A 17,960-nucleotide genomic window follows, 5' to 3' on the forward strand; every position below is an offset into this window, starting at 1 on the left:
AACATAATAAAATAATCTCCATCAAAATCTGTCAGTTTAAGCTAGAGATATCGTTTTTTTTGCATGGGCTGCGTCTCAATCCACCGCATCCGCCTAAGATCTTCCGCATCTGCGGTGGAAGGTGGGCAAGCTACAGCGGTGTTTATCAGACCATGAGACATCCCGAAAATCTGTCTTCTCACGAAAATGTCTGTAGCGTCCGAACAGTTTGGCCTACAAAACTAATATGACCACTCTATGGAAAGGTGAGACTCTCGCAAAAAGGTACTATGACCCCCACAGTGTCACAGGACTCATGTGAAGGTAACCAGAGGCGTTTAAAAAAAAATATGGAAGTATGGAGGTAGTTTTGTGCCTATCCCATAAATGGGGTTAAATATGTATAAAAAATTAAATAATATACAGTTGTGGTCAAAAGTTTTGAGAATGACACAAGTATTGGTCTTCACAAAGTTCGCTGCTTCAGTGTTATGAGATCTTTTTGTCAGATGTTACCTTGGTATACTGAAGTATAATTACAAGCATTCCATAAGTGTCAAAGGCTTTTATTGACAATTACATTACGTTTATGCAAAGAGTCAATATTTGCAGTGTTGACCCATCTTTTTCAAGACCTCTGCAATTCGCCCTGGCATGCTGTCAATTAACTTCTGGGCCACATCCTGACTGATGGCAGCCCATTCTTGCATAATCAATGCTTGGAGTTTGTCAGAATTTGTGGGGATTTGTTTGTCCACCCGCCTCTTGAGGATCGACCACAAGTTCTCAATGGGATTAAGGTCTGGGGAGTTTCCTGGCCATGGACCCAAAATGTCGATGTTTTGTTCCCCGAGCCACTTAGTTATCACTTTTGCCTTATGGCAAGGTGCTCCATCATGCTGGAAAAGGTATTGGTCGTCACCAAACTGTTCTTGGATGGTTGGGAGAAGTTGCACTCGGAGGATGTGTTTGTACCATTCTTTATTCATGGCTGTGTTCTTAGGCAAAATTGTGAGTGAGCCCACTCCCTTGGCTGAGAAGCAACCCCACACATGAATGGTCTCAGGATGCTTTACTGTTGGCATGACACAGGACTGATGGTAGCACTCACCTTGTCTTCTCCGGACAAGGTGTTTTCCGGATGCCCCAAACAATCGGAAAGGGGATTCATCAGAGAGAATGACTCTACCCCAGTCCTCAGCAGTCCAATCCCTGTACCTTTTGCAGAATATCAGTCTGTCCCTGATGTTTTTCCTGGAGAGAAGTGGCTTCTTTGCTGCCCTTCTTGACACCAGGCCATCCTCCAAAAGTATTTGCCTCACTGTGCATGCAGATGCACTCACACCTGCCTGCTGCCATGCCTGAGCAAGCTCTGCGCTGGTGGTGCCCCGATCCCGCAGCTGAATCAACTTTAGGAGACGGTCCTGGTGCTTGCTGGCCTTTCTTGGGCGCCCAGACGCCTTCTTCACAACAATTGAACATCTCTCCTTGAAGTTCTTGATGATCCGATAAATGCTTGATTTAGGTGCAATCTTACTAGCAGCAATATCTTTGCCTGTGAAGCCCTTTTTGTGCAAAGCAATGATGACGGCACGTGTTTCCTTGCAGGTAACCATGGTTAACAGAGGAAGAACAATGATTTCAAGCACCACCCTCCTTTTAAAGCGTCGAGTCTGTTTTTCTAACTCAATCAGCATGACAGAGTGATCTCCAGACTTGTCCTCGTCAACACTCTCACCTGTGTTAACGAGATAATCATTGACATGATTGCAGCTGGTCCTTTTATGGCAGGGCTGAAATGCAGTGGAAATGTTTTTTTGGGATTAAGTTCATTTTCATGGCAAAGAGGGACTTTGCAATTAATTGCAATTCATCTGATCACTCTTCATGACATTCTGGAGTATATGCAAATTGTCATCATCAAAACTGAGGCAGCAGAATTTGTGAAAATTAGTTTTTGTGTCATTCTCAAAACTTTTGACCACGACTGTATATACAGTACCAGTCAAAAGTTTGGACACACCTACTCATTACAGTGTTTATTTTTTATTTTTTATTTTTACTATTTTCTACATTGTAGAATAATAGTGAAGACATCAAAACTACAAAATAAAACATATGGAATAATGTAGTAACCCAGAAAAGTGTTATACAAATCAAGATATATTTTATATTTGAGATTCTTCAAAGTAGCCACCCTTTGCCTTGATGACAGCTTTGCACACTCTTGGCATTCTCTCAACCAGCTTCATGAGGTAGTCATCTGGAATGCATTCCAATTAACAGGTGTGCCTTGTTAAAAGTTAATTTGTGGAATTTCTTTCCTTCTTAATGCATTTGGTAGAGGTGGTATACAGAAGATAGCCCTATTTGGTAAAAGACCAAGTCCATATTATGGCAAGAACAGCTCAGATAAGCAAAGAGAAACGAGAGTCCATAATTACTTTAAGACATGAAGGTCAGTCAATCCAGACAATTTCAAGTCGCAAAAACAATCATGCGCTATGATGAAAATGGCTCTCATGAGTACCGCCACAGGAAATTAAGACCCAGAGTTACCTCTGCTGCAGAGGATAAGTTCATTAGAGTTACCAGCCTCAGAAACTGCAGCCCAAATAAATGCTTCATAGAGTTCAAGTAACAGACACATCTCAACATCAACTGTTCAGAGGAGACTACGTGAATCAGGCCTTCGTGGTCGAATTGCTGTAAAGAAACCATTACTAAAGGACACAAATAATAAGAAGAGACTTGCTTGGGCCAAGAAACATGAGCAATGGACATTAGACTGGTGGAAATCTGTCCTATGGTCTGATGAGTCCAAATGTGAGATTTGTGGTTCCAACCACTGTGTCTTTGTGAGACGCAGAGTAGGTGAACGGATGATCTCCGCATGTGTAGTTCCCACCGTAAAGCATGGCGGAGGAGGTGTTATGGTGTGGGGGTGCTTTACTGGCACACTTAACCAGCATGGCTACCACAGCATTCTCCAGCGATACGCCATCCCATCTGGTTTGCGCTTAGTGGGACTATAATTTGTTTTTCAACAGGACAATGACCCAACACACCTCCAGGCTGTGTAAGGGCTATTTGACCAAGAAGGAGAGTGATGGAGTGCTGCATCAGATGACCTGGCCTCCACAATCACCCGACCTCAACCCAATTGAGATGGTTTGGGATGAGTTGGACCACAGAGTGAAGGAAAAGCAGCCAACAAGTGCTCAGCATATGTGGGAACTCCTTCAAGACTGTTGGAAAAGCATTCCAGGTGAAGCTGGTTGAGAGAATGACAAGAGTGTGCAAAGCTGTCATCAAGGCAAAGGGTGGCTACTTTGAAGAATCTAAAATATAACATATATTAAGATTTGTTTAACACTTTTTTGGTTACTACATGATTCCATATGTGTTATTTCATATTTTTGATGTCTTCACTATTATTCTACAATGTAGAAAATAGTAAAAATAAATGAGTAGGTGTGTCAAAACTTTTGACTGGTACTGTATATATATATTTCCTGACCTTTCTTATGTCTCCTAGATGTAGGACATACACTTCAAAACCTTATTCCTTATGATTACATTTTTTACTGTCTTTTTCCCCATTATGAATGTGTTATTCAATGCGTTTCTATGGGCTATATTAGTATAGGCCAAATTCAATATTTTATCCCCCAAACAAGAATATATATATTTTTTGATACGTAAAGGGGTCCTAAAATTCCAAATCAAATAGCTAAATGATCCATGGTATGACCTTCTTAAAACAATTCCATATGTCAGCTTATAACCCCCCTCACCAAACTCATTAAATGCTGCTGAAACTCCAGTGTGTGATATCTAGACTGGGGTTGTGATATCAGTATCTTTAACCTCTGAAATTAAGAATGCAATTATTGTGACACAAAAGAGGAGGCGAGGAATCATTCTCCTCAATGTGGCATTATGCTAATAAGCTGGACAGGTCAAAGGCAATATTTGTTAAAATAATCACCAAGTCACACTTTCTGCATTTTAAATGGCTGGATACAAGGTGGAGGAGGTTTGGGAGAAGGAAAAAAATCTACTGTTTTCATATTACATTTAGGGAAATGTTAGTGAAGGATTTCCAACATTTGCTATTTTTAAAGGATGTCTGTTCTGTCGAGATATGGAGAAGTTCACAGCTGGGTCGGAACATCGGTTTGGATGCGGTATTCATGTTGAAAGGCATTTTGCGGTGGCTCCCATCCATAACTAGTATTAAGAAAAATGTTGATGAGTCCTCAGCTTACCTCATCCTCCCCTTCTGTGCCCGATTCGTAACACATCAACCTCCATCTGACTACAATTCACATTGCCTGCTTTGTCTAAAACATAGCTTACAGAATTTGAACTGGTGTCCAGAAAATAATTACGGTCATCTTTGATAACGAACATCATGTAGGCCACTCCCTTTGTCATATTCAGATATAAAATGGATATTTAAAAAAGGGTCCACTGTAGAAGCCATGTCTTCTTGAGGAAGAGACGAGAACACAGCCTGAGTAAGTGTGGCTGTTCCAGGCTTGGCTTTGGCCCAGTTGGGCCTAGTATGTGGTGTCTGGATGGCTACAGTCGGGAGAGAACAAGGCTAAATATTATTTAGAGTCACTAAAATACCTATTCTAGTACCTATTCTAAGACCCAACCCAATCTCCAAATATAATGCCAACCCGTGGTGTAACTGCAGCAACAGAATTACGCCATGGCTTGACTTAGCTGTCAGTCAAACTCAGCAAAAGTGAAACTTAAGTTAAGGCATTCATTCTGAATGGTTAAGGTTAGGGATAGGGTTAAATGTAAGTGAAGGCATTACTTCCAAGTGGTTAAGTTAAGGGTTAAGGTTAGGGAAAGGCTTAAAACAAAAAACGAGTGCCTAGCACTGGGATTGGACACGCGACCCTCGGAGCCTGTGGCTTAAACGTCCATCCACCATCCCCATCCACAACACCCTAGCAAGCCGCTAGCATACTAGACAGTAATATGTGCTCACGTTGCCCCTAGTGGACAGTATGGCTCCAACATTTCGCCAGGTCCAAACGTAATCTGGTACCTGCAGAATCAGCACCTCCTGGGTTACTCCATTAGAGAATAGGCTGCTAAGACCGTAGGCAGAAGATAAGACACTAACAACAGTAATTTACAGTAATGTCCCATTTTATTCTCCCATAAACAGGTCCAAATTGTATAACACAACACACACTTTAACTCAATCCGCTCTAATAGTCCTGTAGCCTCATAGGACAACAAAGGAAATGGTCACCTGCCTCTCTTCCTGCCTGCCGCAAAGGTATGCAAATTCCCTTTTATAACCTTTGCAATTTTAATGTGTCCCTCTGCATCTCTTCGTCGCCAGGAGCACATTTGGTATGCACGGAGAAACAGGAGAAAGTCCAGCTAATTTGTTACTCTGCTTGGATTTCCATTCTCTGGCCCTGAAAACAGCCGCTTGCCTGCGCCGGCCCATTTGTTTAGCACTTAATAAATGGCATAGCCGGTTCACAGAGGTGAGATGATTGATTACCAGATACGGTGTTTCACAGCAGCGATATTTGTCTGAGGACGCATGGAGAATTAGCAATAAGTATGTTTTGGGGAATTTGACTTTCAGAGGTAGTACTGTAACTAGGGCAACAAAAAAAGTATTTTAAACTCAATGAGGCTCGGCAATGCATTGAAGCCTTTTGGTAAAGTACTGTTTATGAGAGTAAACAGAGAAAATAATATACAGTGTAAGTGGTTGAAACAGAATAATCTGGGAACGTACATGTTGCTATTAAATAATGATGAGTATACGTCTTATTAGGGAAATAATATGCATTATAGGGAAATAAAGCACACTCTAGAATGCCCTTCAAGCCAATCAGAAATGAGTATTCAACAATGCCATTGTATAATTAAACATTCATTTGTTATCATATCTTTAAAAAATGTAGTTGGTGTGACTTCTCATTTAGTTTTGAGTCAGTACCACATAAACGTTTGAAGTAATAATGACTTTTCATTGACTTTGAGTACAACTTACTAGAAGTATTTGAGTTAAAAATGCCTTGGGGTTTACAGTGCACATTGGTGTAGTAGGAGTGAATGCATGCCTCCATATCTACCTGTCCGTTTTATCATTAGGATGTTATAGGAGTGATGTTTATCCTGCTCCTTACTGTTAGATCTCTCTCTTTAATTGCTGTTATTTGGCAGACTGGAATATTGATCACATGGGTCAGAGGGATTGGCAGCTGCATGAATCGTTATTAACCGGCCTGTTGGCCATAGCGGGGAGTTCAATAGACAGACAGATAGCCAAGGAGCGCTGATACAGGGTACGCCCTGGGGGAGTTGAGCTCCTCTCAGACACACAGATAATTAACCATCTGAGCCAAGCTGTGCTCAGGGCAACGGCTGAGGTGAGGAGGAAAGAACAACAACACACAACAGGACAACACTGTCGTATAGTAGCTATAGCCCTGTGATAGTCTGTTATAGCCCTGTGATAGTCCGTTATAGCCATGTGATAGTCTGTTAGCCCTCTGATAGTCTGTGATAGCCCTGTGATAGTCTGTTAGCCCTCTGATAGCCTGTTACAGCCTTCAAATAACAACACACAACCCAGCAACTTAGTAATAAAGTACAATACAACCCTTGATGTAAATAAATAGCCAATGATGTTTTTAAACCCTGGATTGCTGATGCTATGTATTGGCCGATGAGAGGCTTGAAGCAACCGGTCGGCCATATTGGAACTCCCCAGAATAAGCAATCCAATGGAATTCTACAGTATTTCAATGAAATGTTTCAAGGACAAAATTACATGTATTGAAATAGTTTTTTGTTGTAGTGGGGACAGTAACGTTATAAAAAATTTTTTTCTTAAATTTTTTATTTGTATGTTTAGCTCAAATAATGTAATTAAAAATGATGCATTTAGGTGTATGCAATATAGTACATGTGGCCAAAACAAATCTAGACATTAATAAATACATTTCGATAGCTTTCAAAATATTTTTTACAGTGGTGGAAGAGTACCAAGCGCCCCCTGTCAGTCATCTTGTGTATACATTTAGTATTCAAAACATTATGAACACCTTCTCTTTCCATGACATAGACTGACCAGGTGAATCCAGGTGAAAGCTGTGATCCTTTTAATGATGTTACTTGTTAAATCCACTTCAGTCAGTGTAGACGAAGGGGAGGAGACAGGTTAAAGAAGGATTTTTAAGCCTTGAGACAATTGAGACATGGATTGTGTATGTGTGCCATTAAGAGGGTGAATGGGAAAGACAAAAGATTTAAGTGCCTTTGAACGGGATACGGTAGTAGGTGCTAGGCGCACCGGTTTAAGTGTGTCAAGAACTGCAACGCAGCTGGGTTTTTCACACTCAAAAGTTTCCCGTGTGTATCAAGAATGGTCCACCACCCAAAGGACATCCAGCCAATTTTGGGAAGCATTGAAGTCAACATGGGCCAGCATCGCTGTGGAACACTTTCGACACCTTGTAGAGTCCATGTCCCGACGAATTGAGGCTGTTCTGTTCTGAGGGCAACAAGGAAGGTGTTCTTAATGTTTTGTACATTCAGTGTACAGTGGGGGGAAAAAGTATTTAGTCAGCCACCAATTGTGCAAGTTCTCCCACTTAAAAAGATGAGAGAGGCCTGTAATTTTCATCATAGGTACACGTCAACTATGACAGACAAATTGAGAAAAGAAAATCCAGAAAATCACATTAAATGAATTTATTTGCAAATTATGGTGGAAAATAAGTATTTGTTCACCTACAAACAAGCAAGATTTCTGGCTCTCACAGACCTGTAACTTCTTCTTCAAGAGGCTCCTCTGTCCTCCACTCGTTACCTGTATTAATGGCACCTGTTTGAACTTGTTATCAGTATAAAAGACACCTGTCCACAACCTCAAACAGTCACACTCCAAACTCCACTATGGCCAAGACCAAAGAGCTGTCAAAGGACACCAGAAACAGAATTGTAGACCTGCACCAGGCTGGGAAGACTGAATCTGCAATAGGTAAGCAGCTTGGTTTGAAGAAATCAACTGTGGGAGCAATTATTAGGAAATGGAAGACATACAAGACCACTGATAATCTCCCTCGATCTGGGGCTCCACGCAAGATCTCACCCCGTGGGGTCAAAATGATCACAAGAACGGTGAGCAAAAATCCCAGAACCACACGGGGGGACCTAGTGAATGACCTGCAGTGAGCTGGGACCAAAGTAACAAAGCCTACCATCAGTAACACACTACGCCGCCAGGGACTCAAATTCTGCAGTGCCAGACGTGTCCCCCTGCTTAAGCCAGTACATGTCCAGGCCCGTCTGAAGTTTGCTAGAGTGTTTTTGGATGATCCAGAAGAGGATTGGGAGAATGTCATATGGTCAGATGAAAGCAAAATATAACTTTTTGGTAAAAACTCAACTCGTCGTGTTTGGAGGACAAAGAATGCTGAGTTGCATCCAAAGAACACCATACCTACTGTGAAGCATGGGGGTGGAAACATCATGCTTTGGGGCTGTTTTTCTGCAAAGGGACCAAGACGACTGATCCGTGTAAAGGAAAGAATGAATGGGGCCATGTATTGTGAGATTTTGAGTGAAAATCTCCTTCCATCAGCAAGGGCATTGAAGATGAAACGTGGCTGGGTCTTTCAGCATGACAATGATCCCAAACACACCGCCCGGGCAACGAAGGAGTGGCTTCGTAAGAAGCATTTCAAGGTCCTGGAGTGGCCTAGCCAGTCTCCAGATCTCAACCCCATAGAAAATATTTGGAGGGAGTTGAATGTCCGTGTTGCCCAGCGACAGCCCCAAAACATCACTGCTCTAGAGGAGATCTGCATGGAGGAATGGGCCAAAATACCAGCAACAGTGTGTGAAAACCTTGTGAAGACTTACAGAAAACGTTTGACCTGTGTCATTGCCAACATAGGGTATATAACAAAGTATTGAGAAACTTTTGTTGTTGACCAAATACTTATTTTCCACCATAATTTGCAAATAAATTCATAAAAAATCCTACAATGTGATTTTCTGGAGAAAAAAAATCTCATTTTGTCTGTCATAGTTGACGTGTACCTATGATGAAAATTACAGGCCTCTGTCATCTTTTTAAGTGGGAGAACTTGCACAATTGGTGGCTGACTAAATACTTTTTTTCCCCCCTCCCGTGTACCTACAGTGGGGAGAACAAGTATTTGATACACTGCAGATTTTGCAGGTTTTCCTACTTACAAAGCATGTAGAGGTCTGTAATTTCTATCATAGGTACACTTCAACTGTGAGAGACGGAATCTAAAACAAAAATCCAGAAAATCACATTGTATAATTTTTAAGTAATTAATTTGCATTTTATTGCATGACATAAGTATTTGATCACCTACCAACCAGTAAGAATTCTGGCTCTCACAGACCTGTTAGTTTTTCTTTAAGAAGCCCTCCTGTTCTCCACTCATTACCTGTATTAACTGCACCTGATTGAACTCGTTACCTGTATAAAAGACACCTGTCCACACACTCAATCAAACAGACTCCAACCTCTCCACAATGGCCAAGACCAGAGAGCTGTGTAAGGACATCAGGGATAAAATTGTAGACCTGCACAAGGCTGGGATGGGCTACAGGACAATAGGCAAGCAGCTTGGTGAGAAGGCAACAACTGTTGGCGCAATTATTAGAAAATGGAAGAAGTTCAAGATGACGGTCAATCACCCTCGGTCTGGGGCTCCATGCAAGATCTCACCTCGTGGGGCATCAACGATCATGAGGAAGGTGAGGGATCAGCCCAGAACTACATGGCAGGACCTGGTCAATGACCTGAAGAGAGCTGGGACCACAGTCTCAATGAAAACCATTAGTAACACACTACGCCGTCATGGATTAAAATCATGCAGCGCACGAAAGGTCCCCCTGCTCAAGCCAGCGCATGTCCAGGCCCGTCTGAAGTTTGCCAATGACCATCTGGATGATCCAGAGGAGGAATGGGAGAAGGTCATGTGGTCTGATGAGACAAAAATAGAGCTTTTTGGTCTAAACTCCACTCGCCGTGTTTGGAGGAAGAAGAAAGATGAGTACAACCCCAAGAACACCATCCCAACCGTGAAGCATGGAGGTGGAAACATCATTCTTTGAGGCTTTTCTGCAAAGGGGACAGGACGACTGCACCGTATTGAGGGGAGAATGGATGGGGCCATGTATCGCGAGATCTTCGCCAACAACCTCCTTCCCTCAGTAAGAGCATTAAAGATGGGTCATGGCTGGATCTTCCAGCATGACAACGACCCGAAACACACAGCCAGGGCAACTAAGGAGTGGCTCCGTAAGAAGCATCTCAAGGTCCTGGAGTGGCCTAGCCAGTCTCCAGACCTGAACCCAATACAAAATCTTTGGAGGGAGCTGAAAGTCTGTATTGCCCAGCGACAGCCCCGAAACCTGAAGGATCTGGAGAAGGTCTGTATGGAGGAGTGGGCCAATATCCCTGCTGCAATGTGTGCAAACCTGGTCAAGACCTACAGGAAACATATGATCTCTGTAATTGCAAACAAAGGTTTCTGTACCAAATATTAAGTTATGCTTTTCTGATGTATCAAATACTTATGTCATGCAATAAAATGCAAATTAATTACTTAAAAATCATACAATGTGATTTTCTGGATTTTTGAGAGATTCCGTCTCTCACGGTTGAAGTGTATCTATGATAAAAATTACAGACCTCTACATGCTTTGTAAGTAGGAAAACCTGCAAAATCGGCAGTGTATCAAATACTTGTTCTCCCCACTGTACATGATTGGTAATAGCCTATGGGTTGGATAGCGAGTAAAATGAGGAGAAATTAGGCATCCTTGTCATTTTACATTACATTTTAGTCATTTAGCAGACGCTCTTATCCAGAGCGACTTACAGGAGCAATTAGGGTTAAGTGCCTTGCTCAAGGGCACATTAACGTCATTTAGCAGACGCTCTTAGCCAGAGCGACTCACAAATTGGTGCGTTCACCCTATAGCCAGTGGGATAACCACTTTACAATTTGGGGGGGGGGGGGGGGGGTTAGAAGGAACACTTTATCCTATCCCAGGTATTCCTTAAAGAGGTGGGGTTTCAAATGTCAAATCCCATAGCACATTCAGCCTGAACTGTTTCATATAAGTGAAACTGTGGGCACATTATCTATATGTGTCAAGGACATACTGTATGTTTTCAAGAAAAAAGACAATCTGAATATGTTTGTAGCACTTCATAATAACCTTCTGTAAAAAAGCATTTATAACGATTAGTAAATAGTTTATTCATAATTTATTAATAATTACTCCCACATTTGTACATGTTAGCAAGCTAGTTATTAACACATTTATTAAAAAAATTTAAAGGGGGGGGGGGGGGGGGGGGGGGCAACCCGAACTTACACTCGAACGGCGACAGTCCAGTGGACGAGTTCGGCTGTGTGTTATGAGCATATTCTGCCCAGACGAAGAACTTGCTCCAATTGATGGCCTGAGTGGAGACAAAACAGCTCCTGGTTGACCCGCTCAGTCTGCCCATTAGACTGTGGGTGGAACCCCGAGGAGAGACTCACTGATGCCCCCAACAGGGAGCAGAAGGCTTTCCAATACCGCACGATGAACAGCTAATCAATTGGCTTCCCGGACTATTTGCATTGCCGTCGTCCCCCCCAACCCCTCTTTTACGCTGCTGCTACTCTCTCTTTATTATCTATGCATAGTCACTTTAACTCTACCTACAAGTACATATTACCTCAATTACCTCGACTAACCTGTGCCCCCGCACATTGACTCTGTACCGGTACCCCCTGTATATAGCCTCGCTACTGTTATTATATCTATTTTTTACTTAACACTTATTTTTCTTAAAACTGCATTGTTGGTTAAGGGCTTGTAAGTAAGGGTATACCTGTTGTATTCGGTGCATGTGACAAATAACATTTGATATTATTTGAACTGGGGCCCACGATCCGAGACAATGTCCTGGGGAAGTCTGTGTAGCCGAAAGACATGGGTAATCATGAGATTTGCGGTCTTGGGTAAGGTGATGAAATGTGCTGCCTTGGAGAACCGATTGAAGACCACCAGAATACATTTACATTTACATTTACGTCATTTAGCAGACACTCTTATCCAGAGCGACTTACAAATTGTTGCATTCACCTTATGATAGCCAGTGGGACAACCACTTTACAATTTATTTTGTAAATTTTTAATTTTTAGAGTATATTTGTAATTTTAATTTGTTTTATATATATATATATATATATATATATATATATATATTATTATTATTATTATTATTATTTAATTTTTTTGTGAGGGTGGGGTGGGGGGGGGGGGGGGTAGAAGGATTACTTTTATACTATCCCAGGTATTCCTTAAAGAGGTAGGGTTTCAAGTGTCTCCGGAAGGTGGTCAGTGACTCCGCTGTCCTGGCGTCGTGAGGGAGCTTGTTCCACCATTGGGGTGCCAGAGCAGCGAACAGTTTTGACTGGGCTGAGCGGGAACTGTGCTTCCGCAGAGGTAGGGGGACCAGCAGGCCAGAGGTGGAAGAACGCAATGCCCTTGTTTGGGTGTAGGGACTGTTCAGAGCCTGAAGGGATAGTGGTAAGCCCTTGGGATGGAGGTAACCCTGTGATAAAGTCACGAAGGATCTCACATCCTCAGTCATGTTGGGCCACCAGAATCTCCGCCTCAGGAACTCCAGTGTCCGATTAACCCCTGGATGCCCAGTTAATTTAGAGGAGTGTCCCCATTTTAGTACTCGGGAACAGGCTTATCGCAGAACATAAAGTCTGTTAGTGGGACCCCCACCGGGGTCAGGTTCTCGGGTCTGGGCTTGTCGGACCGTGGTCTCAATACTCCATATCACGGGAGCCACAATGTGGGAGCTGGGGATGATGGGCTCAGAGTCCCTCTCCTCATTAGAGACATCGTGTTGGCGGGACAGGGAGTCTGCTTCCTGAATCTTGGATCCCGGGCGATAAGCTAGTCCACCTAGCATGGCGAGCATTCAACCTCTTTGCTTCTTGAATGAAGACTAAGTTCTTATGGACTGTCCAGATCACGAAAGGATGAGGTGCCCCCTCCAAACAGTGTATCCACCCCTCAAGGGCCCATTTCACGCAGGGTATTTGTAATTCTTTGGCGAAGTCTTGGTCCATGAAATTATCCCCGGCCCCGGAGTCCATGAAGGCTTGAATGTGGGGCTGATGGTTGTCCCAGTGGAGTGTTGCGGGTAGTGACAGACGGGAACTGGGTAGCTGGGGTGTAACTGCGGAGTCTGAACAGTCGACTTGCCGCTTCTCGTCTGCCGACTGTGTGGTCGAAGACTCGTCGCAACTCGGCATTGAAGGCTAATATGGAGCTGCAGGATGGTGGCTGCTATCCCCACTCCGCCATTGCCCACGCCAGGGCCTTGCCCGAGAGTAGCGAGATGATGTAGGCGATCATGGCCCGATTGGTTTGGAATGAGGAGGACTGTAGCTCGAATACCAGAGAGCACTAAGTGAGGAACCCCTTGCATCCTCCCGGGTGGCCGTCATACTGCTCGGGGGCTGGGATCTTGGGTTCCCGGTGCAGGTTCCCTGGAGGAACTACATTTTACATTACATTTTAGTCATTTAGCAGACGCTCTTATCCAGAGCGACTTACAGTTAGTGAGTGCATACATTTTCAGGCAACACCTGTAGCACTGGGCGATGAGACTTGGGCATAGGCTCCTCCTGGGTTGGGCTGTGGTTGGAGGGAATCGGTAAGTGCCCGGAGGGAGAGTTGTTCTTGCTGCCACCCCAGCAGTGCTCCTTGGTGGGTTATAACATTCTTGATCTGGGTGATCTCTGCTGGGTCCATGTTGAAGGGCAGAAGCTTGCTGTGACGTGATGAGGTGGGACCCAGGAGCAGAGAAGAGACCAGACGAGGAATCAGTTGTTTAGGATAAACATAAATACTTTACTGAGAATTGATAACAGAAGGATCACAGTAATACTGGAAAAACAACAAACACTAGGGCTAGAAAACTCACTCAGGACAAACGAATCAAGCTTCTGCAAATGGAAACAGAAAACACAACTCTCTTAAAAGGGAAATCATAATTAGTGATAGAACACACCTGAGTGTCATTATTGTCTCCAGGACGGTCTCTACCGCCCTCTGGTGACAGGTGGAACCATGACAGTGTGCCCCTGGCTATCCATACATTTAAAAAACAAGACAATTCTGCCGTCTGGTTTGCTTAATATAAGGAATTTGAAATGATTTATAGTTTTACTTTTACTTTTGATACCTCATTATATTTTAGCAATAACATTTACTTTAGATACTTAAGCATATTTAAAACCAAATACTTTTAGACTTTTACTGAAGTAGTATTTTACTGGGTGACTTTTACTTGAGTGATTTTCTATTAAGGTATCTTTACTTTTACTCAAGTATGACAATTGGGTACTTTTTCCACTACTCTGCAGGGTTGGGGTCAATTCGGAATTTCCAAATGTAATTCAACAGTAAATTGTTTTATTACCTTTTAATTTGGCATGAACACAACCAAATCAAACAAATAATTGCATGTTCTTACACTTCAAAATAATTCCAGAATCCAAACAGCACACTCAAACCATTTGATGAATGGAAAGAGACATCTGTTACAAAACACCACAAAGTGTAATGACATTCGCAGATTGTCATTGGGTCTACACCCTTGTAGCCTGAATTAATTGCTGACAATAGGATCCATTTATTAATTTTTTTGAAAAGTTGGGACACCTGTAGGCTGAGATAACCTACAGGACTGTCCCGGGAGTGCAGCTATGCATGATTTTGCAGGTAGAAATGTTACATGTATAACCTTTAAATGCTTCCAGTGCTTCAGGGCTTGATTCAAAAGGTATCGCGAAAGATCTACGCCATAGCGCAGGTTGGCATTTTATTGGGATGACTCTGGGTATAGCACAATTTAAATTTTAAGGCAATGTTGCCACATTCGTGGACAGTACATTCACGGTAAATGCTGCATATGTCGTCTCAGTCGGATATTACCTTTACATTTAAATAGCTCTATACACTGATCTTACGCGATACAGACTGAATTGACTCCTCAGTCTTTTAACAGCAGACTATTTTCACATTTTGCTTTGTTGGCAGCACTTTTACTAGGCCTCCTGGCCATATAAAATATATCTTAATTAAAGGTCCATGAAAAGTACAGAGTAATGCCGTATACTGTTAGAAAGCTCAAATTTGTTTTCTTTTTTTGGTATTTATTATTGATCAATGATTTGTATGCACTTTCTAAACTAGTATCCACTGCTATTGTAAATAGTATGAAAAAAAGTATGAAAAATAGTACATAGCTATAAACAACCTATTCATGAAAAATGGTGGAATAGGGCTTGATTAAAAAAAATATATAATATGCAGTTGAAGTCGGAAGTTTACATACACCTTAGCCAAATACATTTAAACTCAGTTTTTCACAATTCCTGACATTTATTCCTAGTAAAAATTCCCTGTTTTAGGTCAGTTAGGATCACCACTTATTTTAAGAATGTGAAATGTCAGAATAATAGTAGAGAAAATGATTTATTTCAGCTTTTCTTTCTTTCATCACATTCCCAGTGGGTCAGAAGTTTACATACACTCAATTAGTATTTGGTAGCATTGCCTTTAAATTGTTTAACTTGGGTCAAACGTTTCGGGTAGCCTTCCACAAGCTTCCCACAATAAGTTGGGTGAATCTTGGCCCATTCCTCCTGACAGAGCTGGTGTAACTGAGTCAGGTTTGTAGGACTCCTTGCTCGCACACGTTTTTTTCAGTTCTGCCCACAAATTTTCTATAGGATTGAGGTCAAGGCTTTGTGATGGTCACTCCAATACCTTGACTTTGTTGTCCTTAAGCCATTTTGCCACAACTTTGGAAGTATGCTTGGGGTCATTGTCCATTTGGAAGACCCATTTGCAACCAAGCTTTAACTTCCTGACTGATGTCTTGAGACGTTGCTTCAATATATCCACATAATTTTCCTTCCTCATGATGCCATCTATTTTGTGAAGTGCACCTGTCCCTCCTGCAGCAAAGCACCCCCACAGCATGATGCTACCACCCCCGTGCTTCATGGTTGGGATGGTGTTCTTCGGCTTGCTGGTCCCCCCCTTTTCCTCCAAACATAACGATGGTCATTATGGCCAAACAGTTATATTTTTGTTTCATCAGACCAGAGGACACTTCTCCAAAAAGTCAGATCTTTGTCCCCATGTGCAGTTGCAAACCGTAGTCTGGCTTTTTTATGTCGGTTTTGGAGCAGTGGCTTCTTCCTTGCTGAGCAGCCCTTCAGGTTATGTCGATATAGGACTCGTTTTACTGTGGATATAGATACTTTTGTACCTGTTTCCTCCAGCATCTTCACACGGTCCTTTGCTATTGTTCTTGGATTGATTTGCACTTTTCGCACCAAAGTACTTTCATCTCTAGGAGACAGAACGCATCTCCTTCCTGAGCGGTATGACGGCTGCGTGGTTCCATGGTGTTTATACTTGTGTACTATTGTTTGTACAGATGAACGTGGTACCTTCAGGCATTTGTAAATTGCTCCCAAGGATGAACCAGACTTGTGAAAGTCTACAATTTTTTTTCTGAGGTCTTGGCTGATTTCTTTTGATTTTCCCATGATGTCAAGCAAAGAGGCACTGAGTTTGAAGGTAGGCCTTGAAATACATCCACAGATACACCTCCAATTGATTCAAATGATGTCAATAAGCTTATCAGAAGCTTCTAAAGCCATGACATAATTTTCTGGAATTTTCCTAGCTGTTTAAAGGCACAGTCAACTTGGTGTATGTAAACTTCTGACCCACTGGAATTGTGATACAGTGAATTATAAATGAAATAATCTGTCTGTAAACAATTGTTGGAAAAATTACTACAAAGTAGATGTCCTAACCGACTTGCCAAAACTATAGTTTGTTAACAAGAAATTTGTGGAGTGGTTGAAAAACAAGTTTTAATGACTCCAACCTAAGTGTATGTAAACTTCCGACTTCAACTGTATAATCTACAGTGGGGAAAAAAAGTATTTAGTCAGCCACCAATTGTGCAAGTTCTCCCACTTAAAAAGATGAGAGAGGCCTGTAATTTTCATCATAGGTACAAGTCAACTAGGGCAGACAAAATGAGGAAAAAAAATCCAGAAAATCACATTGTAGGATTTTTTATGAATTTATTTGCAAATTATGGTGGAAAATAAGTATTTGGTCAATAACAAAAGTTTCTCAATACTTTGTTATATACCCTTTGTTGGCAATGACACAGGTCAAACGTTTTCTGTAAGTCTTCACAAGGTTGTCACACACTGTTGCTGGTATTTTGGCCCATTCCTCCATGCAGATCTCCTCTAGAGCAGTGATGTTTTGGGGCTGTCGCTGGGCAACACAGACTTTCAACTCCCTCCAAAGATTTTCTATGGGGTTGAGATCTGGAGACTGGCTAGGCCACTCCAGGACCTTGAAATGCTTCATACGAAGCCACTCCTTCGTTGCCCAGGCGGTGTGTTTGGGATCATTGTCATGCTGAAAGACCCAGCCACGTTTCATCTTCAATGCCCTTGCTGACGGAAGGAGGTTTTCACTCAAAATCTCACGATACATGGCCCCATTCATTCTTTCCTTTACACGGATCAGTCGTCCTGGTCCCTTTGCAGAAAAACAGCCCCAAAGCATGATGTTTCCACCCCCATGATTCACAGTAGGTATGGTGTTCTTTGGATGCAACTCAGCATTCTTTGTCCTCCAAACACGACGAGTTGAGTTTTTACCAAAAAGTTATATTTTAGTTTCATATGACATTCTCCCAATCCTCTTCTGGATCATCCAAATGCACTCTAGCAAACTTCAGACAGGCCTGGGCATGTACTGTCTTAAGCAGGGGGACACGTCTTGCACTGCAGGATTTGAGTCCCTGG

This window comes from Coregonus lavaretus (assembly GCF_964263955.1).
Source record: "Coregonus lavaretus genome assembly, chromosome: 34".
Classification (NCBI taxonomy): Eukaryota; Metazoa; Chordata; class Actinopteri; order Salmoniformes; family Salmonidae; genus Coregonus; species Coregonus lavaretus.